Here is a 15,893-nt window from a genome sequence, read left to right as displayed (position 1 = left end):
ACAATATTACTGTTTTTAATGTATTTTTATTCAAATAAAAGTAGCCTTGGTGAGCTAGGCTACTTCTTTTAATCTTTTGAATCAACTTACCATGATTGGATGGGCCAAGTTTCTAAACACTGAACTGTATATGTTCAATCCGTTTTTTGGACTGTTGAGGAAGTTTTGTGTTCTTAGAAAAGACCAACACAAGAGTTCACAGGGTTTCCAAGATTTCCTTACAGGAAACTTAGATGAGCCTGAAGCCACCAATCAGCACACAGGAGACAAGGGAGAAGCTTACCAGAAGTAGAGTGAATAACCATCCCCTCCTCATTGCTGTCAGAGCCCCCCCTCCACTCGACACACAAAGACACAAACAAATACACACACACCTCTGTGTATTCACAAGACTGCATTACACAACATTCTGTCTTCATTAGCTGCATCATCACTTGCTGTCCAAACTTCCTCTTATCTTTCTCTTGAAATGAGTAATCTCTCCTTCTCTAATTCCCTGACTCCACTGTTGAGAGTCGAGATAAAACAAGCATGAGCGCAAGACATACAACATCCAGTTCTGCAGTGTTCTGAATAGTTTCAGCTTCACAAAATCCTCAAATAGTACAAGCATAGATCCTTAAAACCTTAAAAAGCGTTCTGAGGAGGCTCAAAAAAAAAACCTTCAGGATTTGTGATTCTAGGTGTCTGAGAACAGCAGTACTTTAAGGAACATCTATAGAGTTTGTGTTAGAAGTTTCTATAGTAAGCAGCAGAGAACGGCGCATTACTGATAAGGCGCACTACTGTGAGCCTGCGGCCGCTCTTAATAATGCATGAAAATAAAGAAACGGCTGGAATCACAAAGACTGAGAGCAACTTGAAGAGAAACTCTTTTAAATGCAGAGCCACACACCAGCTTCCTACATTTTCTCAATAAAAAAAAATAAAAAAATAACCTCAGAAATCAATGAATAATCACAACTGATGGAGCTGGAAAAGGCTGAATAGAAGTTGAGCTTACCACAACAGTATATTTCACACTGGTATATAGGCCTTCAACAAAACTGTTATTACCGGTAACACCTGGGAGGCGGGGCTTTGGATGCTTCACTTTCTAATAGAGCATCTGTACCTATATCATGGTTTGGTCAGTTACCTGGATGCCCGGCCATATTGAAGATACTCGGATGTAAACAACAGCATGGATTGCACAATTAATGCACTACTGAAGACGTTGTTCTACTAATTTATGATGCACTCTCAGAAAAAAGGTACAAAAGCTGTCACTGGGGAGATACCTTTTCAAAAGGTACACTTTTATTCCTACAAGTTTCTAATACGTACACTTTAAGTACTAATATGTACCTTTAAGGAACCAAAATGGACCCTTTAGGAACAAACACGTACCTTTTGAAAAGGTTCCGCCCCAGTAACAGCTTTTGTACCTTTATTTCTTAGAGTGTCTAAACCACAAAAAAAAAAAAAAAAAAAAAAAAAAAACACTTGGCAGCTGCTAAATTATATAGAGAAGTTAATAGGTGTTAAAGATATATACTAGTTCAGAAATAAGAACCACCATTTGCAGCACTTCTACAGAAATACAAATTACAATTATTCTGCTCTCCTAAAATTTCACACCACACTCATAGTTCATGACCTCGACGTCCCACCTACACATGCGACACACATCTGTCAATGATATCCTGTGCACATCGCCGCTGAACACACTTGTGTTCATCATATCACACATCTTACCCACCAAGAATGCATACAAATCAGTATCATTTTTTGTCAGCTCCTCGCACACACACACACATACACGTGCATGCGTGGCGAGACTGCCCCCGCAGGAAGTGGTGGGTGGATGCAGCAGTAGACAGAGCTGATAGTGAAGTCTGCGTGGGCACGTTGGTGAAAAATGTATCCAGTGCAGATCTTCAGTACAAACATACACCTCCTAGACTACAGTTATCCCATAATACAAACACAAAGAGTGCGCATGAGATGATGAGCACATCATATTCAACTACATCTTTTCATTTTCTAACCAAAATATGAATTGTGGTTGAACTGGCAATCTTGCTTTGAGAATGGTAGTTAGGGTGTTCCTATGTGGTTGCTAGGTTGTTCTAGGTGGTTGTCAGGCCATTGCTATGCAGTTAAGAGGACATTCAAGTTACTCCTGTGGTCCATGCTGAGATTTTTCACACTGAATCCCTTCATAAATGACCCTGAGTTTCTCAATGAATGTTCCCGCTGGATCCAGCTGGGTAGGTGTTTCATCCGCAGCGTGCCTCTCTCTCTCACACACACCTCATTCACAGCTTTAATTATTCATCAATGCCTGATCTACCTGAGACTACCCCTTGTTGTGTTAAATAATTAATGAACACTAATGCTAAACAGACTAACAAAGTGAATCCACATGGTGTGTTCACCTGCACTCAGAAGTGGGACTCACTTGTACAGACAGACACACACCAGTGATTAAACTCACTCTGTTGCACTGTGGATTCGCTCAAGAGCGATTGATAAACAACTATTTGCTGCATGTCTCATACTGATGCTGCAGTGTTTCCAGCGGTTCTTGCTAAAGACATCACTCCACTGGAAACGGGAAGGTTCAGCGGTTGAATATGAGCCTCTGCGCAAAATAGCATGCTCCTGTTTTTACCTCCCATAAAGAAGAAATGAAACAAAACCAGTGCATTACAGCCTGACACCACGGTACCCAACCAGAGAACTGTATTAAAATAAAGAGTAGACAAACAACAATGTATTTCAAGAAATGAAATGGGGGACTCCACTCCACTCCATAATACAAACCATTTGCTATATATACACATTTCAAACATTTCATATTTACATAAAATAGCGGCATATGTTCTCAAAGTTATTAATGCAAACATATAGTAATCAAGATCAATTACTGTGTCTCACACATAAGAGGACATATATCAATTTACTATAAAAAGGCTTTTTTTCCTCACATTTCAGATGTGAAAGTTAAAGCTCAAGACTATTAATATCTGTTTTAGACAGGGAACCGCGAGTGTGAACTGACAATGACACGAATCTTTCCTGACTCGAAAATTAAGCCATTTACCATCAAGTCAATATTTCAAAATGTTTCACATATGTGGAACCCAGATGAGAAAAGCAACAGTTTACAAGTTAACCAGTCATATCTTTCTGATATATTTTATATTATTATTATTTATTTTTTTGATATACATACATGAATACATACACACATATATGCATGTATAATTTTCTTTTTTTCTTTAAATGATTGAATATTTTCAGATTCCAGTGTTTATATTTTAATTAGTTCTTATTTTAAATATCATACGTTTTTATTCATTATATTCATCAAATTATAAACAAATTGAATAATCAGTCTCAAAAATAAGATATTGACCCAAGCGCACCAAAAGTAAACCCAACTTCAGTTCAGTATAGTACAAAATTTATATCAGTTATCTTTCCTGCCGTTTTAATAAAATTCAAGAGAAATAAGAGATCTGCTGAAACAAAAATGCCTATAAATAAATATGGTTTGTAATTTCAAATATAACAATTAAAACAGAATCTGTATATTTTCAGAATTAAAGATTAAAGATTAGCAAACCTGTTTTCTTTGGCCACAGCTGACATGTGTGAATCTATAACACTTCTCTGAAGTGAGATTTCATTTCCTCATTGTGTCGGGATAATAAATCCCATCCAGAGTGATCTGGAACAGCGTGCAGCAGTGTGTGTGTTTGTGGCTGTTCGTTTACAGCTGTCTGTCCGGCTGACAGTAGAATAGCTGCTCCCTGTCACCTCCCATAACATCAGTTTCTCTTATTACACTTTGGCACTTTACACTGGCACACACACACACACACACACACAGTCATGTGTTCATTCAGTAAAGACAACACAGTACTCAGTCTTTCTGTCTCTCTTGACTAGGGTTATTATAGTTAACTAAAACTAAAAACATTTTCGATACTTGAAATAAACTTGAACTGAAACAAAATATAAAACCGCTAAATGTATTTATTTAAACTGGTTTCCAAGGCAGCATTTATTTTTTTCATTTAGTTTAACTTGATGCACAGTAACTAAAATAAAAACAAATGTATAAAAATTACATAGATGTATAAAATCTTCAAAAGGCAACAAACAAACTAATTTCTCAGCTTTAAAATGAAAATGAAAAAAAGTACAAATTAAAACTAATGCAAAATATTTTAAAAACTATAACAGTATCTTAATGATACCGACAAAACTGTCAAAATATTATAATGCGGAAGTAAAAGAGAATATAATGATTAACAAATAAATGTAATAAAAAAATGTACAGTAAGTAAAATTAAGTAATTAGAGAAATGGGCCTATTTTTTCATGAAATTAATTTAGCAAAATTGCTACCAAAAAAAGGGGAGGGGGGGGGGGGGGTTCAATCTCTTTATGCAAAATATAATTTCTGAAATGTCTAGGATGAAATATGAACTATACATATTCTTGACAAATTTTCTGAGATTCACCCAAAAGCATGCAACAACTGTGTGTGTGTGTGTGTGTGTGTTCTTCTTCTAAGAAGTGTCCTGCTTACCACACCCTTTAGTCCACAAAATAGGAGGCACTTGTGTAAATAATGTTACCGTGCACCACAGACATTCAACCACACACACACACACACACACACACACACACACACACACACGAGTGGGGAATCCCTGTCAGGGCAGGCCGAGCCGTTCCTGACCAAACAAACAGATGATGTCATCATTAGCAGAAGCTCAGCGTGGGCGATCCTGTTCTATCCTGCCCCGCACAATCCCACACAATCCCTCCTTTATGAGCGTCTCTCTTGCTTTCTTTTTCTCATAGGCAGGTTTAACCCTTTAAACACTGTGCTGATCCCACCATGGGGATTTCAACAAATGTGATTCCACAGCCTGAACATCAAGGGTGAATCTCATAAAAACAAGTCCAGGTCACACTTCAAGCCAAATTTGAAACAAAAAAAAACAATAGAATAAAATGTTCTGCATTAAAAATTAAGCAACAGATAAAAAAAAAAAACTACTTGTTTAAGGTAGTGTTGCACGGTGCACCGATACTTCAAAAGTATCGCTATTCTCAGAAATTAAAAACATCACGATTTCTAAATTTATTAGTATCGATACTTCAAAGAATGACTGCGTTCCAGATTTGTAAGACACGTTTCATGTTGGTGTGTGTAACGCACGCTTCCAGTGCCTCCCTATGGACGTCTGTGTTTTTTCTCCCCACGCAAGCAGCAAAAAAGCACTAAAGCGAGATGCTGCATTAGTGTGCATAATGTGTGCATAAAATGTGTGCATAATCGCATTAAATAGTTAAAATAAGTCGTTCAGATGAACAAAGCAAAAGGCTTTCTCGCATAATTAACATTTTAATTGTTTGGTCAGACAGTTCATATAATATTCACATTAATCGGGGATTATAACGTGGAGTTATGTTCTGTATGCTAAATATGAAAACTAGCGTATAGGTTAATATTAGGGTTTGTGGTTAGTTGCATGAAATTATGCATAATTAACTGTTATTACTATAGTAAGCATAATAATGTATCACTGACAATGAAACTGTAAAATAAACTTACCAAAAGTAATAATAATTATTTAATTTTTTTATGAAAACTGAGCACATAATTCAGTGGCACTTTATCATAAGGTCCCATTAATTAATGTTATTTATGCAATAAATTATAGATTTGTTACAGTATTTATCAATCTTTGTTAATGTTAGTTAATAAAAATACAACTGTCCATTGTTAGTTCGTGTCAGCTCAAGTCCATTAAATAATACTAACAGACAAAACCTTTGATTGTAATAATGTATTCGTAAATGTTGGACTTAACATTTACTAGGAAAAATAAATGCTTTATTAAGTATTTTTCATTGTTAGCTCATGTTAACTAATAGTTATCTAATGTTAACAAAATGTAAAAAAAAAAAGAAAAAAGAGAAGAGAAGAAAGAAAATTTATAACTGTAATGAATCCAAATATTTTACATTTGAGTTTTTGTAACTGCCATTATGTTTTTTTTTTCATTAGAATTTCTTTAATGCTGTAATACAAGGATTTTTGATTTTATATTTATTTTATATTTCAATCAGCATAATGTAAAATAAAATAAAATACAACAAATTTAAGTAATGAGAATTTGAGGAGGAAATGTGCTTAAATGTCATGAAAATAATGCAACAAAACAAAATAGGCTTTGTGAGAGGTTACATGAGATTCAAGCATAAAAAGTTAAATAAGAAAAATACAAAAAAAGGAAAACCACTTTGGTCGACACCACCTCTCCTCTTCACAAAGTCCTTCCTGACCACTTTTCCTATACTCTGCACTGGACAGCAGAGCAAAAACTCCATGACGCTTGGCAAAGGAAATTAGTGTCGCTTCCAATCAGCGCTCCGTTAGGAAACGGATACGGCCTAATCCGAGATCTAAATAGTCAGGATAACAAGATTGCCGTTTGTAATTTGTTTTTGGAAAAAAGAAGCTCTCAGCCCTGATTGTTCTGGAAACATTTTTTGCGTCCGTGAACACCCCAATAAAAATTTCCAATCAGCACAAAAAACAGTCTGTAGACTCTTCCACAAATTCTACAAAGAACGATTTATTCTCTAATTCTAGAAAACCATATGTAACTATGTTTCCTTCACTCTTTTTTTATTCCCATTTCGAAGTAAACGAGTGATGGAAACACCAAATTTCTCAACAAAAAAAAAAAGATGATGTTTTTACACTGGCTTGAGTTGGTTTTTGACTTTTACATGGAAACACATTTACCAAATAAATTAACTTACCAAATTCCTACATGCACATCAATAAAGTAATTATGGTCATTCTTAAATGCCTGAACAAAGTCTGTCGTCAAAGTATTTGTGAATAATTGCCTCCCAGAACTGTCTTACATGGCTGAGTTCTCAAACAGCTGGTATCCACCTCCACAAACAATGTTTCTTCTGCCCGCTCTGAGGAACAAGTAATTTATCATATATGAAAATTATTATATTCAGTGGCTTCTCCTACTCTGTCTTAATGATATCTGGTGCCTGTTTATCAGGAAGTGACTATTTTGTTCTATCCGACTCATTGGATAGAAACTGTGCTTTATTTGCAAATGTTTTATGCTGTAATTCAATTTTGCATGTAAGTTAATTTGACAACTTTGGATGGAAACATAGCTAGTGTCGTGGTGATTTAAAGAACCCAGAAACCAAAACTCTGATCGGAAGAACCTATAAATGCAAGAACCTTTTAATCTACAATCCATAGAGCAACCAGGTCTGTTATTTTTAAGAGTGCACACATGTATTATACAAACACTCAAACCTCAACAGCTCACAATTGCAGAAATGCATTCTCATTTAGACTACATGTGAAAACAAACAAACATGTCGGAAATCCCCATGGTCGATTTTTATAAGTTGCTAATACTTTTATACTGGGGGAATTTTGGCAGCTCAGCCAAAGCCCCTAACTGGTTAGTTAAAAATACTGTTAAACAGTCATTGAGGCGACTGTTACAGACATGGTAAACCAACACCCAAAATGTTAAAAGATTTAATGAGCAAAAGAGACTACATTTTCTATGGGATTTCTCTATGGGAAGTCCATGGGATTGAAAATCATAAGTCTATTTAATGAACACACCTGTGCTTTAACATACCTGTTTTACACACATTTCGAAAAGAAATCACTCTCTCTCTTTCACTCCCTCAGACTGAATCCAGCTTTGCAATAAGAGTCTCTTTGCATATGAATCTGAATCCGATCTGAATGTGACAAAAGGACAGTTTGAATAATAAGAAAGAGAAAAGGCCTCACACTGGTGGCAGAAATCTCTCTTCCATCACCGTTTCCTTTCAGAGGTGCTCTGTGAGAGAATTGCAGAGTTTGTGTCGAATGCAGCTGTCATTGTGACTGTATCACACCAACACAAAAGCACATTCACTCCCATCCTTTATGCCGCTAAGATTTTTTCATTCCTACTTCCAGCGAAGCAAAAGAATCCAGCTCTCCTCAAAAATTAATATTACCGGATGAAAAGAAGACAAGGGCAGCACTTTCTTCAGAAAGCTGGCGTACCATTTACGGTAATTATACAACATCTTGTAGATGCTTAACGCAGTGAAGACTGGCTTTCACTGGAGATCCTTTCCAGATTATTTTTATTTATTTATTTTTGATTTTGCTACTTTATATTTTGCAAAAACAGCAGAATGAGATACAGCCTGGATTCGACCCTGTGTCGCCCATATGAGCACCACAGATCTGCAATATTTTTCAGTTAACTGCAAAGATCTAACAAAGGATTCAGACCTTGAATGTAAAAAAATTACCAAAAAATAAAACAAAATAATAATAATAATTTTATTCAGCAAGGATGCATTAATTCAATTGTTTAGAGGTGATGGTAAAGACATAACTTTAAAGATTTATATTCCAAATAATTTCTGATCTTTTAAACTTTCTATTTATTAAAGAATTGTGAAAAAAATTTCAGGGTTTCCACAAAAATATTAAGCAGCACAACTTGTTAATAATGAAAAAAAAATCTTGAGTAATAATTAGAATGATTTCTGAAAGATCATGCAACACTGAAGACTGTAAAGAATTTATATTTGCATCACAGAAATAAATAAATACAAATAAATACAATTCTAAATACATTAAAATAGAAAAACGGTATTTTAAAGACTAATGACATTTCATAGTTTTTACTGTATTTTGATCAAACAAATGCAGCCTTGGTGACCACAAGAGACTTTCAAAAACATTTCAAAAGTGTTCATATCATGTCTATTATTTTATATTAAAAGTGTACAGCATAACGCACTAAATTTTTTCTAAGTACATTATGCAAAACAGGTTACATTATGATTATGTTTCAGTACTAGATTGTCACATGACTTCAATACGTTTAACAAGGTCTTCTGGCAAATCACATGTCTCTGGCCTTATGCAAAAGCATTAAATTAGCAGAACGTCTCATGTCACTCTCCACCTCCCCCCTCTCGAAACACATTCATCTCTCTATGCAGCGCCCGTCGACAACTACAGCATGTACTAGCTTACTGCCAGGGTGAAAGAGAATTTGTGATTTCCCCTGCTAAATGGATTTAGCCAAGTCTACAGCGAAGGAATTTTGACGAGGCTGAAATGGCAGGAAGCGCTGCGTGTTTCAGGGCATCCGAGGAGATTCGCGTGTTTAGAGAGAACATGCTAATCTCTGCGAGCTCATTAGAACAGGGATGTTTAGCATTCATTCATGGAATTCTCTTACTGACTAAGTGCTGCTGGGTAACCTGGATTATACATGTTATGAAATTCCTAAGTGACACTACGAAACAGAACGGAAAGAATTTAATTGGTCCACAGAAAATGCTACATTTCCTACAAGGCTTTAACAATAATGCTATGTAGATGATATTAGGCATTAATTTACTGATTGACAAAACTGAATCCATTTAGCAGCTAAATCCAAATTCTGTGTTTTTATAAACACGCGTCATGTTAAGCATGGAAAAATTGTGACTATTTTCTTTTTTTCGTCCTCTCCGAAAAACCAGCTCAGACCAGAAAACAGCTTGAGGCTGATTTGAGCATGTTTTACACACACACAAACACACACACACACACATATATACACAGGGATGTAGCTGGGGTTAGCGGGCCCCGGTGCAGGTTGTACCAGTGGGCCCTGTTTGAAATGTTTTAATTTGTATGTTCGTTCTATTTATTTATTTGTGCTATTTTCACAATGTTTAAGCTTGTTAAAGTTTTAGGTGTCCAAGTACAGAAACCGAACAATAAAATGTAAAATAGCACTGCATAGTCTTCAGTGTAATATCAAATATACTGTACAGTCAAACCAAAATGTATTCAGATACAGTACCTTCAACATTTCTTACATTATCACAGTTTATTTGCTATAGTTTAGAACATGGTAATAAAATAGAGCAAGAACTCTTAAGAAAGTTAAACTGTGTCAGAACAAATTCATCTTGATAATGTCAGAAAACTTTGACAGAAAGATATATGTAATGGATTACAATCAAACAAAACTTCAGACAACTGTTAGTGTGACACTATTTGCACAACTATCAATTCTTTGTTGACCAATTACCAAACAATGTTTAATTTTGTTCAGTCTGTGGTTAATTAGCAGTTAAAGAAAAACACATCGTAAGCAAAAACCACAGCTTTCTGTGGTTCTCACCTGATAAAAACATGCCAACAGCTGTTCTCCTAAGTCACAATCATTTTGATTCTGAATTGTGCTTGGACTGTTTTGTAAAACCATGACACATTGGCCATGTACACACTGCAGCTTAATTCAGTTGTCGGTTCACCTTTTAGTGCTTATCCTGTTCTATATGCACAGTTCAGTGATTTAAAGAAGTAACAACTGCATTCTACAAACAAATTAACTCCTGGAAATTTTACAAAGATTCTATGTAGCGTGAACAGAACCGAACTGAACTACTAGTTGTTATGACGCATTTAAACACATATCAGAGTTGTTCCTCTTTTTTTATGCGCGCTGCAATAAATTACAGGGATGAAGGACATTTTGACTCAGTGTTGCCAGTGGCTATTGTGTTTTTTTTCTTAACTGATGCAAGGAAGATTCTGCAAGTTCCAACATGATATTCTGGAGGACAGATTGAATATTAGAAATCACAACAAAAGTTTTTTTTTTTTTCTCTCATAGTAAAATGAGATCATCTTGTCCCTTGCATTATCAAGGAGAAACTGTTGACTGCACAATACAACCTGAACCCAATATAATAATGAAAATCCTAATAAAGTCACCAGCAAACTAACATTTTATACACTTTACTAAACAAATCCCATTTTTACTCTTTAACACTGCACTAATCCTGGTCTATTCAAGATCTATTTGGATTACATTGCAGCCAATAGACAAAATCTGTGGCACTATATTACCTGGAAGTATTGTGAGAATAAGATTTGATTTCTGTTGGCTCTTTTGGAGCAGCATGTGTGTGAGTGTGTGTATGTCATGCTGCCTGGCACTTTGGCTCAGAGTGTCAGCCAAAGCAACATGATGAGTTACAGACTGTCAGAACAGCCGTGCGTGTGTGTGTGTGTGTATCTGTTTGTTTGCTCTCTTTCTGTGTTTTCCCGTTTCGATCAAAGCCTGGCTGGAAGCAGCATTATGTAATCTAACATGGGGAGATGAGCGAAACAGAAAGTGTGCAAATAACAATTATCCACCTCTCCCTCCTTCTTTACCTCTTATGCTATGCACCTCAATTTCAAATAGTTTTCTCCTCATATTCCCACACCTCACTCTCTCTTTCTAGTCTTTTGTATTATTTTTATAATTATAACACATAAAAATTTTTTTCACTATAAATAATTAAAATAAATTATATATAGAGATAAATAATATTTTTTAAATATATGTAATACACCACATTTTTATTTATTTATTTATTTACATATAATGGTAAAATAAATAATACATATTATTTACCATTTCTAACTAATTTGATAATTATGAAATATATCTATGCTATATATAGATAATAAATAATTATAACACACAGACACATATATACATATATATACACACACACACACACACACACATATATATATATATATATATATATATATATATATATTTGTGTATCATTATACATAAAACAAAAATATAAACAATTATAAATGTAACATTTTTATACAACTTGTAAATCTAAACAAAATAAATGTTATACCATATCAATTGTATTATATATAATGAATTTCATAGTTATAAAATCTATCTTAACTGCATTTAAATCGAAAGCTTACTAGTTGAGCTCTGACACAGCTTACCCCATCTATAGGGCCAATATTGTTTGAAAAAACTGCCATAAAAAAGATCAATCATACTGAGATACAGTGACACAACATTAGCCGATAGGGTCATTTCCATTAGCTGACCCAAAACTGTCTTACACTAGCCTTGGGACAGCTGGTCATCCTTACTGGTCGAGCCCTGCTCAAACAAACATTACTATGCTATCTTGATTCAGATTCATCAATATGATGAAGGTCTCACAGCTTCAGCTCTGGCCCATCAAATATACCAACTTCAAACTCGCAGTCCATAGACAAACTCTCTTCCTCAAACAAACATGAAAATCCTGTGACTGTGTTAACAATACGCTTGTCCACTAATGAGGGTCATTTGTCTTTCTGTTGCTAATGTAAACCAGAACTCTCGAGCCAGATCTGTACTGTGTGTTTATAGCACTATGTCCATCTCTGACTGTGTTACGTAACCAATGTGGGCTCATCCTTTCTGGGCTGATCCTCTCCACCCAACCCATCAGTCACTGAGCCCTCGGGTGGAGGAGGGGAAATATCCACCTGTGACCCTGCAGAACCTCAATTATCACTCCTAAAGGTTAGCATGGATATCTGATAACAAAATGGTAAAAAAAGACCATTAAAATAAAAATTAAGAGCGTGTATAATGTTGTTTCAATGTTCAGTGATAAAGTAGGCCGCCTTATTAATACTATTAACCAGATTAACTAAGACCTGACAGGAGAGATTCATGCCTAGCTGCACTAATCAACCATAAGATTACCTACATTAATCTTGACAACATGCACAAGGAAAAAACAGTACAAAATAATAACAAAAAGGTGATCATAAAAAGAAAAAAGACAAATAAACAAATAATACAAAATAATAATATATAAAAATAAAACGGGTCAAATCAAACTCTTAAAAGAACTCAATCTCAGAAGAGACTAAATGTGCAACTATCAAAAATACAAATGAAATTAATTAATTTAATGATTTATGTATTGATTGGTTAATGAACAAATATCATGTAACAGTAAAAAAATTAAAAAAATGGGTATCAATACAAAAAATACAACTGTAAGTTGACTTATCAAACAACAAATAAATTAACTGAGCAACTGCAAGGATGACTAACTGTACAAAATGCTCATAAAATAAAAATATTAAGCTGACCAAATCATGCAACACTCCAGAAACACAAGCGTTAGGTTGACCAATCATGCAACGGTTTATAAAAATGGATGAACATAAATCTGGCCAATTGCATACTTTAACACTTTGAACTGTAAACCAGACAAATTAACAACATAAAGAAAAAAATAAAATAATATAAAATAAATAATAAAGTAAACTAAAAAATTATAATAATAATTTGAACTGGCCTAGTCATGCAACAATTAAAAAAGGGCAACAATCAGACAATACAAACATTCATTGATTAATTAAATAAACATGTCCAATTACAACACTTAAATTTTTTATATATAAAGCTGACCAATCAAACAACACTCCAAAAAAGCTGGCCAATTGTGCAACAGTTAAAAAACCTTTTTATTTTCTAATTAACAATTAGAAACAATTAAATAACAACTAGAAAATACACGTTTTAAGCGGATATATCAAATAATATTTTTAAACAAACAAAAAATGTAAACAAATGCAAAGCTGACTAATTGCCCAGCCCGTTCATAAAATGCAAATATAAAGTGGACCAATTATGCAATATTCCAAAAAGCACAAGCTTTAAGCTGGTCACTGTGCATTACTGTCAAAAAGTACTAAAGAACATCTGACCAATCATAAAAAGACAGATGGATAGCCAATCATGCAACATTTAAAAACAAATATACTCTAGAAGACCAGACAGGGAGGTCACAATATGATCACACACCTCCACATCGAGTACCTGAGCAGTGTGATATACAGACGGCAGGGCTGCCTCAGTTTTTTCATCTTCCAGTGAAAGTGTCTCTACCAGGAAAAGCCGGATTTCCCTGAACTGCAGAGGAACACTGCTGGGGAACACCTGGACCTCCCTTCAGAGTTTGTCCTCTCTCTCAAACACACACACACACACTGCATAACCATCTCCAACCACAACACAACGGACAACCTTACCTAGAAACTCTCTCTTTCGGTTTCTTTCGCTTTCGTCTGAAAAAGCCAGCTGAGTGTTGATAGCTCACTCACTCACTCACTCACTCACTCACTCACTCACTCACTCACTCACCCAAGCGTCCCTTGTTCCCTCCTTGCCTCAATCTGTGTCTCCTCCTTCTGGCACTATTTTTTTTTTTTGGCCAACTACTTTTTTCAGTGTTTTTAATCCCTAAACTAAATGAGGGAAACCCTGACTACCACTACGCTGACTCCTCTCTCAGCGATTGAGTGAGAGAAACACAAAGCAAGACGGACAGCTGGCTGCCTAATTCCTTCGTGTGAACGCTTAAAGCCACGCACAGAGCAGTGGAAGCCGTGAGTTTGTCAGCATCAAGATCAGCTTCTAACCCACTCGTAGAGAGTCGCCGCCCACGTTTCCACCACACACTCCATTAATACACGACTCGGGCTCGAGCCCACACACTCCACACTGCACGGCCGACCGTCCACTCAAAAAAAATAAAAATAAACATACTCAGAGACGTGAATAGATGCACATACAAAAACACTCCAATCTGCCAGGCCAATTACAGAAATTAACCAATATTTTGAGATTTATGGTCAGATTTTCACTACAACAGACACCCATAATACAGGTTAATCAGTAGGGATTTCAACAATGTGTATTACCCACATTGGATATTATTTTTGAGGATGATTATTCAGTTGTCATTCGATGCCAGTAATCAATGCAATATTTTAATATTTAAGCCAGTTGAAATGCACATTAATATTCATATAACAGTCCAAAAGTTTTAGATCAGATCAAAATCAGCTAATTACCGAAATAATTGTGGTTTTTCTAAGAATTGCATTAAGATTTGTGCTACTTATGGTATTAAAAATGTCCTTAAACAATATTTTAAAGATTATTCAACAAAAATAACCGGAAATTAAATCCTGGCAGACTATTCTCAGTCATGTCTGACCATCAGTAATCACAGACCATTTGTCGGGCACCTTTTGGAATGTTATGTTTTCTTAAATGTAACGTATGTTAAGATGTCCAGTCAATGAATTGCATCACTTTGTAGATTATCAGCATTGGTTATCAACATCAGATTTACAATATAACATTCAAAATGATCCTCAACTGATGGTAAATAGCAATAAACAATTTACAGAATAAACATTCATATTTACATAGACATCACAAAATTTGATCCACCAATAATAAAGTAATCGGATGATAATCTGGGATTTACCATTAAAACCATTTTAAAACTCAATTATGATATCTTCTGATTACAATAGTTGAAATTGTCATCGGCCGCATAAACCCAAGGGTCCACCACTATCAGTAACCACAAAATATTTAGCCTCTTTGGAATTACCGGCATTTGGAAATAGATCAAACACTCGCCAGTTGTACAATAACATAAGGGCATGGGTGTATATCCGAGAAATGAGAAAATCATTTTGTTCAACCACAACTCTTAAGCATCACAACACACAAGAACACACACAACACGTACCTCTCTATACAGGCCATGACAAATGACTAAAAGTGGCCACAAAAAAACAAAAACCTGGCCAGTCGTAATCATGACCTGTTGCTCTCATCTGCTGTGGTAAAATACACCTACACACATATAGAAATAGAGGACCGCACTCCCTCACCTGTGTGCTAGATACTAACACACCGGAAAGTGTGCAAGCTTACCCACACAGCTGTCTGAGAGTCTCTGGTTAACAGCTGCTAGATCTGCATGTTATGGGTGGATGAGTTCTGTTCTCATACAGAGTTAGTCATTATACACGTAGTAGACTAACACACACTTACACACCTCGCGCAGTTCAGTCAAAGCCCAGATCTCAGACACCCAAATACACACACACACACACCACAACACACCACAAACACACA

Source organism: Carassius auratus, unplaced genomic scaffold (genome assembly GCF_003368295.1).
Source record: "Carassius auratus strain Wakin unplaced genomic scaffold, ASM336829v1 scaf_tig00013276, whole genome shotgun sequence".
Lineage (NCBI taxonomy): Eukaryota > Metazoa > Chordata > Actinopteri > Cypriniformes > Cyprinidae > Carassius > Carassius auratus.
This window is presented reverse-complemented; position numbering follows the sequence as displayed.